The sequence below is a fragment of the Mobula hypostoma genome, chromosome 9, assembly GCF_963921235.1.
Source record: "Mobula hypostoma chromosome 9, sMobHyp1.1, whole genome shotgun sequence".
In the NCBI taxonomy this organism is placed as follows: domain Eukaryota; kingdom Metazoa; phylum Chordata; class Chondrichthyes; order Myliobatiformes; family Myliobatidae; genus Mobula; species Mobula hypostoma.
This window is the reverse complement of record NC_086105.1, coordinates 756,132-779,447: the sequence shown is the minus strand read 5'-3', so window position 1 is coordinate 779,447 and position 23,316 is coordinate 756,132. Positions and strand designations below refer to the sequence as shown.

At 50.8% G+C, this 23,316-nt stretch overlaps 1 protein-coding gene across 5 annotated transcripts in view; it reads right to left on the bottom strand.

Annotated features, from left to right (window-relative positions):
- Window positions 1–5,959, bottom strand: part of tspan11 (tetraspanin 11) — a 121,020-nt gene extending 115,061 nt beyond the window's left edge. For all 5 annotated transcript variants that reach the window (XM_063057564.1, XM_063057565.1, XM_063057568.1 and 2 more), the window contains exon 1: window positions 5,781–5,959. The gene's annotated coding sequence lies outside the window, so the exon portion shown is untranslated. The remainder of the gene's footprint in view (window positions 1–5,780) is intronic.
- Between the last annotated feature and the right edge of the window lie 17,357 nt (window positions 5,960–23,316).

Here is a 23,316-nt window from a genome sequence, read left to right as displayed (position 1 = left end):
GATTGCCACAACATCATACCTGGCAATCTGTAATAGTGCAACAAGATCATCCACCTTATTTCTCGTACTCCGTGCATTGAGATACAACACTTAAAGTACTGTATTTGCTACCACTTTTGATTCTGCATTCCTAATGCACTGATACGCATCCAGCTGGCTGCAATTTTGTCTGACCATTTGCCTGCTCTTCCTAACAGAGTGACTGTATAGTGTCTTCGCTTTTTTACCATCCGTCCACTCCTGAGTGCAATCACTCTGGTTTTCACCCCCCTGCAAATTAATTTAAACCCTCCCCAACAACTTTAACAAATCTGCCCGCAAGAATATTGGTCCTCCTCGGCTTCAAGTGCAACGCGTCACTTGAACAGGTCATACCTCCCCCAGAAGAGATCCCGATGATCCAAGAACCTGAAGCCCTGCCCCCTGCACCAGCTCCTCAGCCAGGCATTTATCTGCCAAATCATCCTGTTTCTACCCTCACTAGCACATGGCACAGGCAGCAATCCAGAAATTACTATCCTGAAGGTCCTGCTCTCAACTTTCTGCCTAGCTCTCTAAATTCTCTCTTCAGGACCTCATTGCTTTTCCTTCCCACGTCATCAGTACCAATATGTACCAAAACATCTGGCTGCTCCCCCTTCCCCACCCCCTCCAAAATGCTGTAGACATGATCTGAGACATTTCTGATCCTGGCACCTGGGAGGCAACATACCACCCTGTTGTCCCATTCACATCTACAGAATCTCCGTCTGTTTCTCTTGAGTATCGAGTCCCAAATCACTACTGCTCCCCTCTACTCCCTCCTTCTCTTCTACACCATGGGCTCACGCTCAGTGCCAGTACCCCGGTCTCCATAGCATTCCCATGGGAGGTCATCTCCCACAACAGTATCCAAAACAGTATACTCATTATTGAGGGGAATGGCCACAGGGGTGCTCTGCACTAACTGTCTATTCACATTTCCAATTCTCCTGACAGTCACCCAGCTACTCTCCTCCTGCAACTTCGGGGTGACTACTTTCCTGTAACTCTGATCAATTATCCTCTCTCTCTCCTGTCCAGCTGCTGCTCCAGATCCCTAACCAAGGAGCTGCAGCCGGATGCACTTCACGCATATGTAGTTCACCGGGAGACTCTGGATCTCCCAGGACTCCAACATCTGGCATGAAGAAGATACAACAGCCATGTATTAATATGTAGAGCACAGGTCCAGGAGCCAAGTATTGAGCGTGGCTGAACCTCAGAGGCAATAATGTTCTGTCCAGAAAAATCTATCCACCATTGCCCTTTGCTTCCGGTCACTGCATTGGGTCTACTTTCCCTTCCATGCGATGGAGTTTATCAGCCTGGCATGTAGCACCTTGTCGAAAGCATTCCTAAACTCCACATTTTACAGCAGCAACACTGACCGCATGGAAATCACTGCATCCTCATCTACAACGAATCAAATACTTTTTGCACTTGGTCCGTTCGTTGCCTTAGTACCCGTCTTCGCACAGTGGTTGTGCTGAAGAGAGAGGCTGGGGTGAGTAAGAGGGGGAAAAGGGGCAGAGGGGGTTTAGGAGAAGGGGTGGGAGGGGAGGGGGAAGGATTAAACGCTGCTTTGGCTGAGATGTTGCCGCAGATCGGGCGCGGTCCGCAGAGCGAAACATCTTCCCCACAGTCGCGCCTCGCCACCCCTCCCCTCCCCTCTCCTCCCTTCCCTCCTCCCCTCCCCTCCCTTCTCCTCCCCTCCCCTCTCCCTCCCCTCCCTTCTCCTCCCCTCTCCCTCCCATCCCTTCTCCTCCCCTCTCCCTCCACTCCCTTCTCCTCCCCTCCCCTCCCTTCTCCTCCCCTCTCCCTCCCCTCCCTTCTCCTCCCCTCCCCTCCCCTCTCCTCCTCCCCTCCCTTCTCCTCCCCTCTCCCTCCCCCCCTTTTCCTCCCCTCTCCCTCCCCCTCCTTCTCCCCCTCCCTCCCTCCTCCCCTCCCCCCTCCTCCTCTCCTCCCCCCCTTTTCCTCCCCTCTCCCTCCCCCCTCCCTCCCCCCTCCTTCTCCCCCTCCCTCCCTCCTCCCCTCCCCCCTCCTCCTCTCCTCCACCTCCTCCTCTCCTCCCCTCCCCTCCCTCCCCCCCTCCCTCCTCCTCCCCCCTCCCCTCCTCCCCTCCCTCCTCCACCCCCACCCCTCCCTCCTCCTCCCCCCTCCCCTCCCTCCTCCTCCCCTCCCTCCTCCTCCCCCCTCCTCCTCCTCCCCTCCCCCTCCCCCCTCCTCCCCTCCCCTCCCCCTCCTCCCTCCCCCCTCCCCCCCTCCTCCTCCCCTCCCCTCCCTCCTCCTCCTCCTCCCCTCCCCTCCCTCCTCCTCCCCTCCCTCCTCCTCCTCTCCTCTCCCCTCTCCTCCCCTCCTCTCCTCTCCCCTCTCCTCCCCTCCCCCCTCCTCCCCTCCCCCCTCCTCCCCTCCCTCCTTCCTCCCCCTCCCCCCCTCCCTCCTTCCTCCTCCTCCCCCCCTCCCTCCTTCCTCCTCCTCCCCCCATCCCCCCTCCCTCCCCTCCCCCCATCCCCCCTCCCTCCCCTCCCCCCATCCCCCCTCCCCTCCCCTCCCCCATCCCCCCTCCCTCCCCCTCCCCCATCCCCCCCCTCCCCCTCCCCTCCTCCCCTCCCCCTCCCTCCTCCCCTCCCCCTCCCCTCCTCCCTCCCCCTCCCCTCCCCTCCCTCTCCTCCCTCCTCCTCCCCCCTCCCCCTCCCTCCCTCCTCCTCCCCCCTCCCTCCTCCTCCTCCCCTCCCTCCCTCCTCCTCCCCCCCTCCCCTCCCTCCTCCTCCCCCCCCCCTCCCCTCCTCCTCCTCCCCCCTCCCTCCCTCCTCCTCCCCCCCTCCCTCCTCCTCCCCCCCTCCTCCCCTCCCCCTCCCTCCTCCCCTCCCCCTCCCTCTCCTCCCCCTCCCCCTCCCCTCCCCTCCCTCTCCTCCCTCCTCCTCCCCCCTCCCCCTCCCTCCCTCCTCCTCCCCCCTCCCTCCTCCTCCTCCCCTCCCTCCCTCCTCCTCCCCCCTCCCTCCCTCCTCCTCCCCCCCTCCCTCCCTCCTCCTCCCCCCCTCCCTCCTCCTCCCCCCCTCCCTCCTCTTCCCCCCTCCCTCCCTCCTCCCTCCCCCTCCCTCCCTCCCTCCTCCCCCCCCTCCCTCCTCCTCCCCCCTCCCCCTCCCTCCCTCCCTCCTCCTCCCCCCTCCCCCTCCCTCCCTCCCCTCCCCCCTCCCCCTCCCTCCCCCTCCCTCCCTCCTCCTCCCCCTCCCCCTCCCTCCCTCCCTCCCTCCTCCCCCTCCCTCCCTCCCCCTCCTCCCCCCTCCCTCCTCCCCCTCCCTCCCTCCCTCCTCCCCCCCCCCCTCCCTCCCTCCCTCCCTCCCCCCCCCTCCCTCCCTCCCTCCCTCCCTCCTCCCCCTCCCTCCCTCCTCCTCCCCCTCCCTCCCTCCTCCTCCCTCCCTCCTCCCCCTCCCTCCCTCCTCCTCCCCCTCCCTCCCTCCTTCTCCCCCCCTCCCTCCCTCCTCCTCCTCCCCCTCCCTCCCTCCTCCTCCTCCCTCCCTCCCTCCCTCCCTCCCTCCCTCCCTCCCTCCCTCCCTCCCTCCCTCCCCCTCCCCCTCCCTCCCTCCCTCCTCCTCCCCTCCCTCCCTCCCTCCTCCTCCCCCTCCCTCCCTCCCTCCTCCTCCCCCTCCCTCCCTCCCTCCTCCCTCCCTCCCTCCTCCCCCTCCCTCCCTCCTCCTCCCCCCCTCCCTCCTTCTCCCCCTCCCTCCCTCCTCCTCCTCCCCCTCCCTCCCTCCCTCCTCCTCCCTCCCTCCCTCCCTCCTCCCCTCCCTCCCTCCTCCTCCCCCTCCCTCCCTCCCTCCCCTCCCTCCCTCCCTCCCCTCCCCCTCCCTCCCCCTCCCCTCCCTCCCTCCCCTCCCCTCCCCCTCCCTCCCTCCCTCCTCCTCCCCCTCCCTCCCTCCCTCCTCCTCCCCCTCCCTCCCTCCTCCTCCCCCTCCCTCCCTCCTCCTCCCCCCTCCCTCCCTCCTCCCCCCTCCCTCCCTCCTCCTCCCCCCCTCCCTCCCCTCCTCCCCCCCTCCCTCCCTCCTCCTCCCCCCTCCCTCCCTCCTCCTCCCTCCCTCCCTCCCTCCCCCCCCCCCTCCCTCCCTCCTCCTCCCTCCCTCCCTCCTCCTCCCCCCCCCCTCCCTCCCTCCTCCTCCTCCTCCCCTCCCCCCCCCTCCCCCCCCCCTCCTCCTCCCCCTCCCCCTCCTCCCCCCTCCCCCCCCTCCCTCCTCCTCCCCCTCCCCTCCTCCCTCCTCCTCCTCCCCCTCCCCTCCCTCCTCCTCCTCCCCTCCCCCTCCCTCCCTCCTCCTCCCCCTCCCCCTCCCTCCCTCCTCCTCCCCCTCCCTCCCTCCTCCTCCCCCCTCCCCCTCCCTCCCTCCTCCTCCCCCCTCCCCCTCCCTCCCTCCTCCTCCCCCTCCCCCTCCCTCCCTCCTCCTCCCCCTCCCCCTCCCTCCCTCCTCCTCACCCCTCCCCCTCCCTCCCTCCTCCTCACCCCTCCCCCTCCCTCCCTCCTCCTCACCCCTCCCCCTCCCTCCCTCCTCCTCACCCCTCCCCCTCCCTCCCTCCTCCTCACCCCTCCCCCTCCCTCCCTCCTCCTCACCCCTCCCCCTCCCTCCCTCCTCCTCACCCCTCCCCCTCCCTCCCTCCTCCTCCCCCCTCCCCCTCCCTCCCTCCTCCTCCCCCCTCCCCCTCCCTCCCTCCTCCTCCCCCTCCCCCCTCCCTCCTCCTCCCCCCTCCCCCTCCCTCCCTCCTCCTCCCCCTCCCTCCCTCCCCCTCCCCCTCCCCTCCCTCCCTCCTCCTCCCCCCTCCCCTCCCTCCCTCCTCCTCCCCCTCCCTCCCTCCTCCTCCCCCTCCCTCCCTCCTCCCCTCCCCTCCTCCTCCTCCCCTCCCTCCTCCTCCTCCCCTCCCTCCTCCTCCTCCCTCCTCCCTCCTCCCCTCCCTCCTCCTCCCCTCCCTCCTCCTCCTCCCCTCCCTCCTCCTCCTCCCCCTCCCCTCCCTCCTCCTCCCCTCCCTCCTCCTCCTCCCCTCCCTCCTCCTCCTCCCCTCCCCTCCTCCTCCCCCTCCCCTCCCTCCTCCTCCCCTCCCTCCTCCTCCCCTCCCTCCTCCTCCTCCCCTCCCTCCTCCTCCTCCCCTTCCTCCTCCTCCTCCCCTTCCTCCTCCTCCCCTCCCTCCTCCTCCTCCCCTCCCTCCTCCTCCTCCTCTCCTCCCTCCTCCTCCTCTCCTCCCTCCTCCTCCTCTCCCTCCTCCTCTCCTCCCTCCTCCTCCTCCTCCTCTCCTCTCCATTCCCCTCCCTCCTCCTCTCCCCTCCATTCCCCTCCCTCCTCCTCTCCCCTCCATTCCCCTCCCTCCTCCTCTCCCCTCCATTCCCCTCCCTCCTCCTCTCCCCTCCATTCCCCTCCCTCCTCCTCTCCATTCCCCTCCCTCCGCCTCTCCATTCCCCTCCCTCCTCCTCTCCCCTCCCCTCCCTCCTCCTCCTCCTCTCCCCTCCCCTCCCTCCTCCTCCTCCTCCTCCTCCTCCTCCTCTCCCCTCCCTTCTCCTCCCCTCTCCCTCCCCCTTACCCCGCCGGCCAGCCGGCCTGTCTCTCCGCCGCTGCTCCCGTTTTCCGGCCTGAAGGCGGGAGCTCTGCCTGAGGTGAGTTGGGGTCGGGTGGGGAGGGGAAGATGTGGGAATTTAGGGAGTGTGGGCGGACGTAGATGAGGAGTGGGGTGTGAAACGCCGCCCCTCCCGAACATTCGCCCACCGATTGCGGAGCACTCACCTCTCGGCAGCATCCCGTCCCGGGGAATGGGGAGTGTGGAGTGCGGCTGCTTTCACCAACCAGTACGGTCGCGGTGCTAAACGCGTAACCTGGTGTCGCCCAACCCACAGCTCGCTAGAGACATTAATAAATCTCATACAGTATCACCTTAGCTCCGTGTTCGCTGACCTCCGCTCGTCTCAGATATAAATCTCTGCCTCCCAAAGGCCTACTTTATAATCAGGTTGTTAATATTTCGTTAATTCTATCATTAACATTTTAAGGGAGAGGTTTTCGTCGGCAGATACGATGGGGAAAAGTGATCAGGCCCATGTGTAATTGTTCAGAAGTTCGGATGAACATAGAAGATTGAGTTGCATGGGTGGGCGGGGGAATGGGGTTTGCTTTCTTGTTGTTGCTTTGCCACTTGTTGTGTTCTGTGTTGTTCTGCCAAGTATGGTGGGCAAGTTGTGTTCGTGCTGGAATATATGTTGACACTTGCAGGCTGTGGTGTGTTGGTTGTATGCTGACGAGACAATAATGCACCAATTCCTGGGAGTTCACATCACGGATGACCTCACCTGGCCCCTTAATGCCACCTCCCTGAACAAGAAGGCACAGCCTAAGAAGACTGAGGCAAGCAAGGCTCTCCCTCCCCGTCTTAACTGTGTTTTACAGGAGCACCACTGAGAGCATCCTGACAAGTTGTATCTCCCTCTGGTATGGGAGCAGTCGCGCATTGGACCAGAAGTCCCTACAAAGGATGATGTGAACAGCTGAGAGGATCATAGGGGTCTCCCTACCATCCATTGGGGTCAATTATCATGAGGGCTGTGTACGCAGGGGCCTTAGTATTATTAAGGATCCCAGCCAGCCATCCATCCAGCATCCTCTTGGATTCTCTACCATCAGGCAGGAGACTATGATGCATAAATACAGCAATGGTCAGGATGATCAACAGTCTCTTCCCCCTGGCTATTAGGTTTCTGATCTTCAAGCCGCATCATATACAAAGTGTAACTGGTTAATCTTTTCCGTACCTTACAATATTCAATATTAATGCACTTTAGTTTGTCATTTATGTGTGATTCATCTGTAGATTTTATCCTTACCTTCATAAGTTTTCGTGTGTGTTCGTCCATCGTTGACGTTGATGAGGACCTCAACACCATTATGATGGTGTCGAGACTAGCGCGTGATTTGGATTTAAGTGAGAGAGAGTTGCGCAGCGTCAGCCTCACTCTCTCTTCCCAATTCCCATCTGGATCCAGTGGCAAGACGGAGTCGAGACGGCTGGAGATGGGACTAATGCTGTGCTTTACACCCTGGTTCAGAGAAACGTCTCATTTCTATGTACATTATATACGTTCACAAAGGATGATTCCAGGAATGAAAGGGTTATCATATGAGGAATGTTTGATGGCTCTGGGTCTGTACTCTCTGGTACTGTATTTAGAAGGATGGGGGGGGGATCTCATTGAATCCTTTTGAATGTTGAAAGGCCTAGATGGAGTAGATGTGGAAGGATGTTTCCCATGGTGGGAGAGTCTAGGACAAGAGGGCACAACTTCAGGATAGAGGGGCACCCATTTAAAACAGATGCGAAGAAATTTCTTTGGCCAGAGGATGGTGAATTTGTGGAATTTATTACCACAGGCATCTGTGGAGTCAGGTCATTTGGTGTCTTTAAGGTATTGAAGGGTTCTTGATTGGACATGGCATCAAAGGTCATGGGGAGAAGGCCGGGTTGAGGAGGGGAGAAAAGGATCAAATGTGAATGAATGGTGGAGCAGACTTGATGGGCCAGATGTCCTATTTCTGCTCCTATGTGTCTAGGTCTTTTGGTTATAGATGTTTATATAGTTAAATGACAATAAACTTGACTTTAAATGAGAAAGTATGACAGGGAAAAGATGGTAAAGGAACCATGGTTGATAAGAGGTTGAACATCTAATTTAGAGGAAGAAAGAAGCATAGATCAAGCAGGGCTCTTGAGTACTGAGGTGCAGCCAGAATGGAGCTTAGGAAGGGACTTAGGAGAGCCAGAAGAGGGCATGAAAAGGCCTTGCTGAGTAAAATTAAGGTAAACCCTAAGGCTTTCTACATGTATGTGTAGAACAGGAGGATGACTGAGGTGAGGGTAGAACCATTTAGAGATAAAGAGGAAACATGCCTGGAGTCGGAAGAGGTAAAGAAACTCCTTAATTAATACTTTGCTCCAGTGTTCACCAGTAAGGGGGACCTTGAAAAATGTGACACAATGAGGCCAAACTCAGGGTGGAGTAGCAACACCTCATGTTCTGTCTAGGTAGCCTCCAATCCAATTGCATGAATATTGATTTCTCCACCCTCTCCTCTCCCTCATTTTTCCATTCCCCATTGTCGTTCCCCTTTCATCCTTTTTTTTTCCCTCACCTGCCAGGTCACATCATCACTTGTGAGAGGTAACTCTCTACCATCAGCATCAGTTTCCCTTCACCGAGCCAATTTTCAATCCAAGTTTAAACAAGAGAAAATCTGCAGATGCTGGAAGTCTAAACAACACACACAAAGTGCTGGAGGAACTCAGCAGGCCAGGGAGCAACTATGGAAAAAAGTACAATCGAGGTTTTGGGCTGAAACCCTTTGGCAGGAGAGGAGAGAAAAAGCTGTTGGGTAGATTTGAAAGGTAGGGGGAGGGGAAAGAGAAATGCCAAGCGATAGGTGAAACTTGGAGGGGAGGGATGAAGCAAAGAGCTAGGAAGTTGATTGGAGAAAGAGACAGAAGGCCATGGAAGAAAGAAAAAGTTGGGGGGGGGCACCACATTGTATTCCATTTGGGTAGCCTCTAACCTGATGACGTGAACGTCGATTTCTCAAACTTCCAGTAATACCTCCCCCCCTCACTATTCCCATCCCCTTGTCCCTCTCTCATGTTATCTCCTTGCATGCCCATTACCTCCCTCTGGTACTCCTTCTCCCCACCCCCCCCCATTTTTCTTCCTTCCATGGCCTTCTGTCTGTTTTTCCAATCAACTTCCTAGCTCTTTACTTCATCCCTTCCCCTCCAAGTTTCATCTATTGCCTAGTGTTTCTCTCTCCCCTCCCCTACCTTTCAAATCTACTCTTCAGCATTTTTCTCCAGTCCTGTTAAAAGGTTTCAGCCCAAAACGTCAACTGTACTTTTTTCATAAATGCTGCCTGGCCTGCTGAGTTCCTCCAGCATTTTGTGTCTGTTTCGATCCAAGTAGCCAATTTGCCTTGGATCCCTTGGGTCCTAATCCTTTTGGATGAGTCTCCTATGTCCAGCCTTAACAAAGGCCTTGCTAAGGACCACTTAACTTTCCTCACAAATATACTTTGTTCCCTCATTCAGATCAGCCTGACCTGCCCTTGATGAAGCCACACGGTCTATCGGTCCATCCATTTCCAAGTGATCATTTATTCTGTCTCTCAGAATTTTTGTCCAATAGCCTCCTTACCACTGATGTTAGACACACAGACAGATCTGGAACTTACTAGACTTTTTCCTGCTACCCTTCTTAAAAGGAGCGATCACATTTTCCATCCTCCAGTCACTTAGTAGTAAAGAGTTAAAAATCACAGCCAGAGCCTTGGCTCCCATCGCAGCCTGGGGTAAACCTCATCCAACACTGAGGATTTATCTACCTGTAAGCTTGCCTTATTGAGTACCTCCTCTTTATTTTCAATGGGTTTCAATGGGTACATTTAATGTCAGAGAAATATATACAATATACGTCCTGAAATTCTTTTTCTTCACAAACATCCACAAAAACAGAGAGGTGGCCCCAAAGAATGAATGACATTTAAACGTTAGAACCCCAAAGTGCCCCCTCCAGCTTCTCCCTCCCACACACAAGCAGTAGCAAGGCAATGAACACCCCCCACCCCCGCCAGCAAAAAGCATCGGCGTCCTCCACCGAGCACTCAAGTGTGCAGCAAGCAGCAATAAAGACACAGACCTGCAGTACCCCAAAGACTACTCATTCACCCGGTAACTCGACATACCACAGGCTCTCTCTCTCCCTAATAAGAGAAAAAGAGACGTCCCTATTTCATAGCAAGAGGGGAGACATAACGAACAACTCGCGGATTTACCATGTTACAGGTCTTTTGCGTCGCTGTTTCCGAGCTCTGAGTCCTGAGAGTCAGCCTTAGAAAGACGCAGCCCTTTGGACACACAACCCATAGCAGTTTTTCCCGCTGTTTCGTGTTCTCCCACGATGCTTCAGTCAGGGACACCTAGAATCAGCACATCTCCAGAGCCATGAAAATCTGGAACCCTGAAGGCACGCTGGACTTCCAGGCCGTGTCCTTGGGATATCAAAAAGTCGTGAGGCCCTGACAGCAGGTCCCATCCCCGCAAAGAACTGAAGTCCAGAGTGGAACTCCAGGTCAGGGTCTTCAAAAGAACCTTGAAAAGGAAAAAAAGAGATATCAAAGATAGAAATAGAGCTGATTATTTACAGAAACTCATCAAAATTTTACTTTTCCTTTTGCTAAATTCCCCAATTCCTTTGTGAATATCATGTTCATTTAGGACTTCTTTAACACCTACATTCACAGATTGCCTCTGTTGTCCCTAATAGACCCTACTCTTTCCCTGATTTTTTTAGCTCTCAATATACTTGTAAAATGCCTTCAGATTTAGCTCAATCCTACACATCAGTGATATTTACTGAGTCCTTTCTGCCCTCATAATTTCATTCTTATGTGTTTACCAATGTTTTATACTTTTTGACAGGCCTCCATATATTTTAATTACCCTACCTTCTTTTTAACTTTATCTGAACCTCAATATCCGTCAATATTAACAGAATTCCCTGTACTAGTCACCCTGGCCTTCACCCTTACAGGAACATGTTAGCCTGAACTCCACTGAATGCTTCCCACCATGCAGATGTGGACTTACCTGCAGGTTGATGTGCCTCAACTACCTTAGCAAGGTCCTATCTGGTTTTAATGAAATTGGTCTTCTTCAATGATAACGATAATATTCCTGGTCTATCCTATTTTTTCCAGCAACAATTTTAAAATATATGGAGTCACGGTCACCATATCCATAATGTTTTTCCATTCCATTTGATCAGCTACATTCTCCAAGATAAGGTCCAGTAAATTTTCTTTCACGGATGATCTAGAATTAGTATTGGGTTTATTGTCACCGATATATGTTGTAAAATCTGTTGTTACGTGGTAGCAGTGCAGACATGATCAGTTACTATTAAGTTACAATAAGAAATAAAGTAAATAAATAGTGCAATATAGGAATAGTGAGGGAGTGTTCATGAACCAGCTGATGGTAGTGGGGACGAGGCTAAGCCTAAATTGTTAAATGTGAAAGACTCACACCAAGACTCACCAAAGTCTAAGTGTGAGGCTCCTGTACCTCCTCCATGATTGTAATAATGAGAAGAGGGCTTGAGAATAATGGTTGTAGATGGGTCATATTCTGCATAGAGGTCAGTGACTCATGGAGGTGTGCCTCAGGGATCTATTTTGGGACCACTTCTCTTCATGATTTTTATAAATGACCTGGATGAGGAAGTGGAGGGACGGGTTAGTAAATTTGCTGATGACACAAAGGTTGGGGGGTGTTCTGGATGGTGTGGAGGGCTGTCGGAGGTTACAGTGGGATATTGACAGGATGCAAAACTGGGCTGAGAAGTGGCAGATGGAGTTCAACCCAGATAAGTGTGAGGTGGTTCATTTTGGTAGGTCAAATATGCTGGCAGAATATAGTATTAATGGTAAGACTCTTGGCAGTGTGGAGGATCAGAGGGATCTTGGGGTCTGAGTCCATAGGACACTCAAAGCTGCTGCACAGGTTGTCTCTGTGGTTAAGAAGGCACACGGTGCATTGGCCTTCATCAACTGTGGGATTGATTTGAAAAGCCGAAAGGTAATGTTACAGCTATATAGGATCCTGGTCAGACCCCACTGAGAATACTGTGCTCAGTTCCGGTCACCTCACTACAGGAAGAATGTGGAAACTATAGAAAGGGTGCAGAGGAGATTTACATAGAACATAGAACATAGAATAGTACAGCACAGTACAGGCCCTTCGGCCCACAATGTTCTGCCGACCCTCAAACCCTGCCTCCCATATAAGCCCCCAACTTAAATTCCTCCATATACCTGTCCAGTAGTCTCTTAAACTTCACTAGTGTACCTGACTCCACCACTGACTCAGGCATTGCATTCCATGCACCAACCACTCTCTGAGTAAAAAACCTTCCTCTAATATCCCCCTTGAACTTCCCACCCCTTAGCTTAAAGCCATGTCCTCTTGTATTGAGCAGTGGTGCCCTGGAGAAGAGGCACTGGCTATCCACTCTATCTATTCCTCTTATTATCTTGTACACCTCTATCATGTCTCCTCTCATCCTCCTTCTCTCCAAAGAGTAAAGCCCTAGCTCCCCTAATCTCTGATCAGGCAGCATCCTGGTAAATCTCCTCTGTACCCTTTACAATGCTTCCACATCCTTCCTACAGTGAGGCGACCAGAACTGGACACAGTACTCCAAGTGTGGCCTAACCAGAGTTCTATAGAGCTGCATCATTACATCATGACTCTTAAACTATATCCCTCGACTTATGAAAGCTAATACCTCATAAACATTCTTAACTACCCTATCCACCTGTGAGGCAACTTTCAGGGATCTGTGGACATGTACCCCCTGATCCCCCTGCTCCTCCACACTACCAAGTATACTGCCATTTACTTTGCACTCTGCCTTGGAGTTTGTCCTTCCAAAGTGTACCACCTCACACTTCTCTGGGTTGAACTCCATCTGCCACTTCTCAGCCCACTTCTGCATCCTATCAATGTCTCTCTGAAATCTTTGACAATCTTCTACACTATCTACAACACCACCAACCTTTGTGTCGTCTGCAAACTTGCCAACCCATCCTTCTACCCCAACATCCAGGTCGTTAATAAAAATCATGAAAAGTAGAGGTCCCAGAACAGATCCTTGTGGGACACCACTAGTCACAATCCTCCAATCTGAATGTACTCTCTCCAACACGACCCTCTGCCTTCTGCAGGAAAGCTAATTTTGAATCCACCTGGCCAAACTTCCCTGGATCCCATGCCTTCTGACTTTCTGAATAAGCCTACCGTGTGGAACCTTGTCAAATGCCTTACTAAAATCCATATAAATCACATCCACTGCACTACCCTCATCTATATACCTGGTCACCTCCTCAAAGAACTCTTATCAGGCTTGCTAGACACGATCTGCCTTTCACAAAGCCATGCTGACTGTCCCTGATCAGACCATGATTCTCTAAATGCCCAGAGATCCTATCTCTAAGAATCTTTTCCAACAGCTTTCACACCACAGACGTAAGGCTCACTGTTCTATAATTACCCAGACTATCCCTTCTACCTTTTTGAACGAGGGGACAACATTCGCCTCCCTCCAATCCTCCGGTACCATTCCCGTGGACAACGAGGACATAAAGATCCTAGCCAGAGGCTCAGCAATCTCTTCCCTCGCCTCATGGAGCAGCCTGGGGAATATTCCGTCAGGCCCCGGGGACTTAGCTGTCCTACTGTATGTTAACAACTCCAACACCTCCTCTCCCTTAATATCAACATGCTCCAGAACATCAACCTCACTCATATTGCCCTCACCATCATCAAGTTCCCTCTCATTGGTGAATACCAAAGAGAAGTATTCATTGAGGACCTCGCTCACTTCCACAGCCTCCAGGCACATCTTCACACCTTTATCTCTAATCGGTCCTACCTTCACTCCTGTCATCCTTTTTTTCTTCACATAATTGAAGAATGCCTTTGGGGTTTTCCTTTACCCTACTCGCCAAGGCCTTCTCATGCCCCCTTCTTGCTCTTCTCAGCCCCTTCTTAAGCTCCTTTCTTGCTTCCCTATATTCCTCAATAGACCTATCTGATCCTTGCTTCCTAAACCTTATGTATGCTGCCTTCTTCCACCTGACTAGATTTTCCACCTCACTTGTCACCCATGGTTCCTTCACCCTACCATTCTTTATCTTCCTCACTGGGACAAATTTATCCCTTACATCCCGCAAGAGATCTCTAAACATCGACCACATGTCCATAGTACATTTCCCTGCAAAAACATCATCCCAATTCACACCCGCAAGTTCTAGCCTTATAGCCTCATAATTTGCCTTTCCCCAATTAAACATTTTCCTGTCCTCTCTGATTCTATCCTTTTCCATGATAATGCTAAAGGCCAGGGAGCGGTGGTCACTGTCCCCCAGATGCTTAGCCACTGAGAGATCTGTGACCTGACGCGGTTCATTACCTAGTACTAGATCTAGGATGGCATTCCCCCTGGTCGGCCTGTCCACAAGCTGTGACAGGAATCCGTCCTGGACAAACTTAACAAACTCTGCCCCATCTAAACCCTTGGAACTAATCAGGTGCCAATCAATATTAGGGAAGTTAAAGTTACCCATGATAACAACCCTTTAATATATGCTGTTTAAGACCATAAGATAAACGAGTAGAAGTCGCCCATCGAGTCTGCTCCGCCATTTTATCATGAGCTGATCCATTCTCCCATTTAGTCCCACTCCCCTGCCTTCTCACCATAACCTTTGATGCCCTGGCTACTCAGATACCTATCAATCTCTGCCTTAAATACACCCAATGACTTGGCCTCCACTGCTGCTCGTGACAATAAATTCCATAGATTCACCACCCTCTGACTAAACAAATTTCTTCGCATTTCTGTTCTGAATGGGCACCCTTCAATCCTTAAGTCATGCCCTCTCGTACTAGACTCCCCCATCATTGGAAACAACTTTGCCACATCCACTCTGTCCATGCCTTTCAACATTCGAAATGTTTCTATGAGGTCTCCCCTCATTCTTCTAAACTCCAAGGAATACAGTCCAAGAGCGGACAAACGTTCCTCATATGTTAACCCTCTCATTCCCGGAATCATTCTAGTGAATCTTCTCTGTACCCTCTCCAACGTCAGCACACCCTTTCTTGAATAAGGAGACCAAAACTGCCCACAGTACTGCAAGTGAGGTCTCACCAGCACCTTATAGACCTCAACATCACATCCCTGCTCCTATACTCTAGAAATGAATGCCAACATTGCATTCGCCTTCTTCATTACCGACTCAACCTGGAGGTTAACCTTAAGGGTATCCTGTACGAGGACTCCCAAGTCCCGTTGCATCTCTGAACTTTGAGTTCTTTCCCCATTTAAATAATAGTCTGCCTGCTTATTATTTCTGCCAAAGTGCATAACCATACACTTTCCAACATTGTACTTCATTTGCCACTTCTTTGCCCATTCTTCCAATCTATCCAAGTCTCTCTGCAGACTCTCCGTTTCCTCAGCACTATCAGTCCAGCGACTGTGGTGGAGGCGGATCCGATAGGGTCTTTAAGAGACTCCTGGATAGGTACATGGAGCTTAGAAAAATAGAGTTGCTATGGGTAACCCGAGATAATTTCTAAAGTAAGTACGTGTTTGGCACAGCATTGTGGGCTGAAGGGCCTGTTTTATGCTGTAGGGTTTTCTATGTTTCTAGGGCATATCCCAGGTGGTGAGGGTTCCTCGTGGTGGATGCCATCTTGTTGAGCATTGCTTTTTGAAAATGTTCTCAATGGTGGGGAGGCTGGTGCCTATGAAGGAGCTGACTGAGTCCAATCCTCTGCAGCCTCTTGTGATCCTGTGCACTGGAGCCTCCATACCGGAGGACGATGCAACCAGTCACAATGGTTTCCACCCTGCACACAGAAATTTACAAGTCTTTGCTGCTGAAAATCTGAAGTAAAAGCAGAAAATGATGTAAGTACTGAACCAGTCAAATTTTCTGATGAAGGTTTGTTAACCTGAACCATTAATATTGTTTATCTCTCCAGTCTGCTGAGGATTTACAATGTTTTCTGTTTTAATATCAGATATTAGAGCACAGGGAAGTGAACAGAAAGTATATATTTCTCACTGATGGTGCTGAATTGGCAAAAGATGACTTTGTAGATTTAACATGAAGCAGGTCCTATTCAGACAGAAAGCTGTCAGAATGTTGCGAATCATAGTAAGTGTGGCATCAGCCATTGTCCTACCATCACAGTTCTGTGGGCAGGGACAAGTAGATGTGACTGTGAGTGAGGCAGGTAGGAGGACCCAAGAGGTGGTGCTGAAGGAGCCTCAGCCTTTGAATTTGTCCAAGGACCTTGAGGTTCTTGCACCTTGTGTGGGTGGATGGGAGTGGAGGCTATAGATGAATATCGTTACTGTGGCACCATGGTTTAGGAAGCTATTCAAGAGGGGGAGAGAAGAGAAATGCAGTTGTAATTGGGAACAGTATAGTCAGGAGAAAATGCTCCATCACACAGATTCAGAATCACAAAGACTGTGTTGTCTGCCTGGTGCCCACGTTCGAGTATCTCATCTGACCTGCAGAGGAACTTGGATTCAAAGGGAAGAGATCCAGTTATTGTGGTCCATCCCTGTATTAATGATGTAGGAAGAACGAAGGAAGAGACTGTGATGAGGAATATGAACAGATAGGGACTGAATTAAAAAGCAGAACTAAAACAGTAACAATGTCTGGGTTGTTCCCTGAGCCGTGAACAAATTGGCACAGGGTTAATAGGATCAGAGCTAAGTGTGTGGCTTAAAGGTAAAGGAAATATAGATATAATGATTGGCTTTATTTGTCTCATGTACATCACAACATGCAGTGAAATGCAGAACAGTACACTGTACTGCTGTCAAAAACAACGAATTTCATGACATATGTCAGAGATAATAAACCTGATTCAGATTCACACTGAAACTCTCCATCCATCAGAGATGTTTACCAGGAGTGCTGCGTACGCAGGGCCCTTAGCACTGTCAATGATCCCCCGCATTTGTCCAACAACCTATTTTGTCCCCATGGCATTGAGTTCAAAAGTCGTGACGTAATGTTACATCTATATATGTTTTTAGTAAGACCCCACTTGGAGTACTGTGTTCAGTTCTGGTCGCCTCACTACAGGAAGGATGTGGAAACTATAGAAAGGGAGCAGAGGAGATTTACAAGGATGTTGCCTGGATTGGAGAACATGCCTTATGAGAATAGGTTGAGTGAACTTGGCCTTTTCTCCTTGGAGAGACGGAGGATGAGAGGTGATCTGATTGAGGTGTATAAGATGATGAGAGGCATTGATCGTGTGGATAGTCAGAGGCTTTTTCCCAGGGCTGAAATGACTAATACAAGGGGACATAGTTTTAAGGTTCTTGGAAATAGATACCGAGCAGATGTCAGGGGTGAGTTTTTCACACGGAGAGTGGTGGGTGCATATAATGCACCACCGGCGGCAGTGGTGAAAGTGGATACACTAGGGTCTTTTAAGAGTCTCTTAGATAGGTACATGGAGCTTAGAAATAGAGGGCTATGTGGTAGGGAAATTCTAGGCAGTTTCTAGAGTAGGTTACATGGTCGGCACAACATTGTGGGCCAAAGAGCCTGTAATGTACTGTAGATTTTCTGTGTTCAATGTTCTCCTGGGGAAGGTATGACCTGTACAGAAGGGATAGGTTACTCCTGAACCTGAGGGGGACAAATATCCTTGTGTGCAGGTTTGCTAGAATTGTTGGGGAGGGTTTAAGCTAATTTGGCAGGGGCATGGGAACCAGAGTGATAGTGGGAGCAGTTGGTATGCAAGCAAAGGCAGTGTGTGGTGAGACTGAAGAAGGACAGGCAGATTATAGGGCAGAATCACATTCAGTGGGATGAGTTGCAGTGTAATAGGGGAGAAAATTGAGAAGGTGAATATAGGACTGAAGATATTGTACTTGAATGCATGCAGTATATGGAACAAGGTAGATGATCTTGTAGTGGAGTTAGAGATTGGCAGGTATGATGTTGTGGGCATCACTGAATTGTGGCTGAAAGAAGATTATAATTGAGAGCTTAACATCCAAGGATACATATTGTATTGAAAGGACTGGCTGGTGGGCAGAGGGGGTAGCACAGCTCTGTTGGTAAAAATTAAATCAGTTCCTGAGAAAGAGGTGACATAGGGTCAGAAGATTAAAATCCTTGTGGGTAGAGTTACAAAATTGCAAGGGTAAAAAGATCCTGATGGGAATTGCATTCAGGCCCGCAAGCAGAGGTGAGGATATGGGTTACAAATTACAATGGGAGATAGAAAAGGTATGTCAAAAGGGCAATGTTATGATGGTCATGGGAGCTGAAGGGACTGGCCCGAACTTTTCCATAGAGGCTGCCTGGCCTACTGAGTTTCTCCAGCATTTTTTGTATGTGGTGCTTGGATTTCAGGCATCTGCAGATTTTCCCTCACTTATGGTAAGAGAAGGGAAAAACCCTGATCTCAAACCTCTGCTGCCATGCGGCTATACCCAGTCATGGAGAAGGCTTCAGAAGTAAACCCCCGAGGGAAAAATCCAGAGTTGGAGTCCCTAAGGCAGTCCTACATGGAGTTCTATGCTGATTGGCAACTTCTTCGATGCTGTTGGTACTAAACTGTATTGGTCTCTGCCGTTCCTTTGGGTTCATCAGATGTGTGGAGAGGGGGAGCTTGCTACATGGGTAACAGCTTGCTCTCCATATCGTACTGCCCAGGCTTGCATATCTAGACAGCTAGGATGCAATATCCATGGTCAACTCTGACCAACGGAGGCCCTCACCTCACTATCATGAATAGAGCATTGGCAAACTGTGGGAATTAGAGGGAGCCCTTTTAGATTGGCTGCTGATGTTTAGTGGTGTTCTGCAGGGAACCACTTCTTTATATGTTGATGGAATTGGTGGCTTAGTGGCCAGTTTGTGGATGATACAAAGATAGGTGGAGGGGCATGTAATGTTGAGGAAACATTGACTCTGCAGGAGAACTTGGACTGATTCGGGGAATGGGAAAAGAAATTCTGTTTGGTGGGAACCAAACTGAAGAGATGGAGGAAGGAGAGTTTGGCACACAAATAGAGAAAGCTTTGAGACAATGCAAGAGGGAGGATAGGCAGGTGATAGAGAAGGGATGCACTCAGACCAATGGTTTGAGATGTGTCTATTTTATTGCAATGAGTTTTATGAACAAAGCAGATGAATTTAGAGCGTGGATCAGTACCTGGAGCTATGATGTTCTGGCCATTATAAAGACTTGGATGGCTGAAGGGCAGGAATGGTTACTTCGAGTGCCAGGCTTTGGATATTTCAAAAAGGACATGGAGGGAGGCAAAAGAGGTGGGGGCATGGCACTGTTCGTCAGAGATAATGTCATGGCTGCAGAAAAGGAGGAGGAAGTCATGGAGGGATTCTCTGTGGGTGGAAGTTAGAAACAGGAAGGGGTCAATAAATCTACTGGGTGTTTTCTATAGACCACCCAATAGAAACAGGGACATCGAGGAGCAGATAGTGAGACAGATTCTGGAAAGATGTCATAATAACAGGATGTCGTGGTGGGAGATTTTAACTTCCCAAATATCGATTGGCATGTCCCTAGAGCGAGGGGTTTAGATGGGGTGGAGTTTGTTAGGTGTGTTCAAGAAGGTTTCTTGACACAATATGTAGATAAGCCTATAAGAGGAGAGGCTGTACTTGATATGGTATTGGGAAATGAACCTGGTCAGGTGTCAGATCTCTCAGTAGGAGAGCATTTTGGAGATAGTGATCACAATTCTATCTCCTTTACCATAGAAAAAAAAATTCTATCTCCTTTACCATAGCATTGGAGAGGGATAGGAACAGACAAGTTAGGAAAGCGTTTAGTTGGAGTAAGGGGAAATATGAGGCTATCAAGCAGGAACTTGGAAGCATAAATTGAGAACAGATGTTCTGAGGGAAATGTATGGAAGAAATGTGGCAAATGATCAAGAGATATTTGTGTGGGGTTCTGCGTAGATACATTCCAATGAGACAGGGAAAGGATGGTAGCATACAGGAACCGTGGTGTACAAAGGCTGTTGTAAATCTATTCAAGAACAAAAGAAGAGCTTATGAAAGGTTCAAAAACTAGGTAATGATAGAGATCTAGAAGATTATAAGGCTAGCAGGAAGGAGCTTAAGAAAGAAATTAGGAGAGCCAGAAGGCGCCATGAGAAGGCTTTGGCGGACAGGATTAAGGAAAACCCCAAGGCATTCTACAAGTATGTGAAGAGCAAGAGGATGAAATTTGAGAGAATAGGACCAATCAAGTGTGAAAATGAAAAAGTGTGTATGGAACTGGAGGAGATAGCAGAGGTACTTAATAAGTACTTTGCTTCAGTATTCACTACAGAAAATGATCTTGGTGATTGTAGGGATGACTTACAGTGGACTGAAAAGCTTGAGCATGTAGATATTAAGGAAAAGGATGTGCTGGAGCTTTTGGAAAGCATCAAGTTGGGTAGGTCACCGGGATCAAATGAGATGTACCCCAGGCTACCGTGGGAGGTGAGGGAGGAGATTGCTGAGCCTCTGGCAATGATCTTTGCATCATCAATGGGGATGGGGGAGGTTCTGGAGGATTGGAGGGTTGTGGATGTTCCATTATTCAAGAAAGGGAGTAGAGATAGCCCAGGAAATTATAGACCAGTGAGTCTTACTTCAGTGGTTGGTAAGTTGATGGAGAAGATCCTGAGAGGCAGGATTTATGAACATTTGGAAAGGCATAACATGATTAGGAATAGTCAGCATGTCTTTGTCAAGGGCAGGTCGTGCCTTACGAGCCTAATTGAATTTTCTGTGGATGTGACGAAACACATTGATGAAGGTAGAGTAGTAGATGTAGTGTATATGGATTTCAGCAAGGTATTTGATAAGGTATCACATGCAAGGCTTATTGAGAAAGTAAGGAGGCATGGGATCCAAAGGGACATTGTGTCATGGGATCCAAAGGGACATTGTGTCATGGTTTGGTCTGTGAAGTCTGCATTCCAGTTCACGGTTTGGTCCATGGACTCCAGGTCATTCCGGCTGTCCTTGTTTCAGTTGGGCTTAATCATAGGCACCTGATGCTCGTCTTGGGGCTGGGAATATAAGTGGCCCTGGGTTCGAGTGTGGATGCTGGTTCGTCTCGTCAGTATCCCATCCTCGCCTCCATGGGGTAAGTCAGGCTGTCTTTGCTGTTACCCTGCGGTTGGATCTGTTCCTTCCTGTCCTTGCCTCCGTTGGGTAAGCCAGGCCATCTTTGCTGTTACCCTGAGGCTGGACTGTCCCCTTCCCTTCCCCTTCCTTCTGAAGCCTCGCCTGCTACCTTCGCCTGTGTCCTCGCTTGTAACCCCGTCAGGTTCAACCGCCAGGGCAAGATTGGGGCCTTGCTGTGTCTTGATAAGGAACTGTCTTTCGTTGTTTGGAACTGTCTCTTTGTGTTCTTGCCATCACCAGGTAGGTCCAGCCGTTTTCTGTTACCTTGAGTTGGGAACTGTCTCGTCGTGTTCAGCATTCTGTGTATGAGTCCCGGCCCCACGTTCTGTTCCCAAGGAGGGGTCCTGGCTCTGTGTTCTGTGTATGAGTCCCGGCCCTACGACCTGTTCCCAAGGAGGGGTCCCGGCTCAGTGTTCCATGTCCCTGTGTTCCTGTGTCTCTCAAGACCAAGGCTCCGAGCATCTAGTCCTCGTCCAAGGCTCCGAGGTTCCTGTCTCCCAAGACCACGTCAGGTCTTTGCCTAGCTCCGGAGTGCGAGCCCGAGTCAAGACCCAGGTTCTGGGTCCTTGCCCAGTCTCTGGCTCGGAGTCCAAGCCCAGTCTCCTAGTTCCTAGTTCCCAGTTCCTTGTCCTGGTCCTGCTTTCCTAGCTAAAGTCCTAGCCCAAGTCTGTGTTTCTGTCCCAGCTCCTAGTTTGTGTCCTGTCCCGTCCCTAAGCCTAGTCCAGTCCAGTTCCTAGTACTTCAGTGTCTGTGTCTTGCATTTGGGTCCGCCATCAACACTCACCTTATGACACATTGCTTTGTGGATCCAGAAATGGCTTGCCCACAGAAGGTAAAGAGTGGTTGCAGGCAGGTCATATTCTGCATTGAGGTCGGTCACCAGTGGAGTGCCTCAGGGACCCCTACTCTTCGTGATTTTTATAAGTGACCTGAATGAGGAAGTGGAGGGATGGGTTAGTAAATATGCTGATGACTCAAAGGTTGGGGGTGTTGTGGATAGTGTGGACGGCTGTCAGAGGTTACAGTGAGACTTTGATAGGATGTAAAACTGGGCTGAGAAGTGGCAGATGGAGTTCAACCCAGATAAGTGTGAGGTGGTTCATCTTGGTAGGTCAAGTATGTTGGCAGAATATAGTATTAATGGTAAGACTCTTGGCAGTGTGGAGGATCAGAGGGACCTTGGGGTCTGAGTCCATAGGACACTCAAAGCTGCTGCGCAGGTTGACTCTGTGGTTAAGAAAGCATATGGTACATTGGCCTTCATCAATCATGGGATTGAATTTAGGAGCCGAGAGGTAATGTTGCAGCTATATAGGACCCTGGTCAGACCCCATTTGGAGTACTGTGCTCAATTCTGGTCACCTCACTACAGGAAGGATGTAGAAACCATAGAAAGGGTGCAGAGGAGATTTACAAGGATGTTTCCTGGATTGGGGAGCATACCTTATGAAAACAGGTTGAATGAACTCGGCCTTTTCTCCTTGGAGCAACGGAGGATGAGAGGTGACCTTATAGAGGTGTACAAGATGATGAGAGGCATTGATCGTGCAGATAGAGACTTTTTCGCAGGGCTGAAATGGCTCACACAAGAGGGCACAGTTTTAAAGTGCTTGGAAGTAGGTACAGGGTAGATGTCAGGGGTAAGTTTTTTTTACGCAGAAAATGGTGAGTGTGTGGAATGGGCTGCCAGCAACAGCGGTGGAGGCGGAAATGATAGGGTCTTTTAAGAGACTCCTGGATGGATACATGGAGCTTAGAAAAATAGAGGGCTATGGGTAAGCCTAGGTAGTTCTTAGATAAGGACATGTTACCTTTGTGGGCCGAAGGGCCTGCAATGTGTTGTAAGTTTTCTCGGTTTCTATGTTAATTTGCAAGTTGAGTCAGTGGTGAGGCAGGCAAATGAGATATCAGCATTCATTTTGAGAGGACTACAATGTAAAAGCATGGATGCAATGTTGAGGCTCTCTAAAGCACCGGAGAGGACTCCTCACCTGAAGGATTGTGAACAGTTTTGGACACCTTATGCAAGAAAGGATGTGCTGACATTGGAGAGGGTTCAAAGGAGATTTACGAGAATGATTCTGTGAATGAAAGGGTTATCTTATAAGAAACGTTTGATAGCTCTGAGCCTGTACTCGGTGGAAATCAGAAGAATGGGGTGGGGGGGGGGGAGAGCGGGGATCTCACTGAAACCTGCCGAATGTTGAAAGGCTTCAATACAGTGGAAGTGGAGCGAATGTTTCCCATGGTGGGGGGGGGGGGGGTCAGGACCAGAGGGCACTGCGTCAGAATATAGGGACATTCATTTAGAACAGAGATGAGGAATTTCTTTAGCTGGAGAGGTGAATCTGTGCAACTCATCATTACAGGTGGCCGAGGAGGCTCGATCATTGGGTATATTTAAGGTGGAGGTTGATAGTTTCTTGATTAGTCAGGGCGTGACAGGTTATCGGGAGAATAGCTCTGA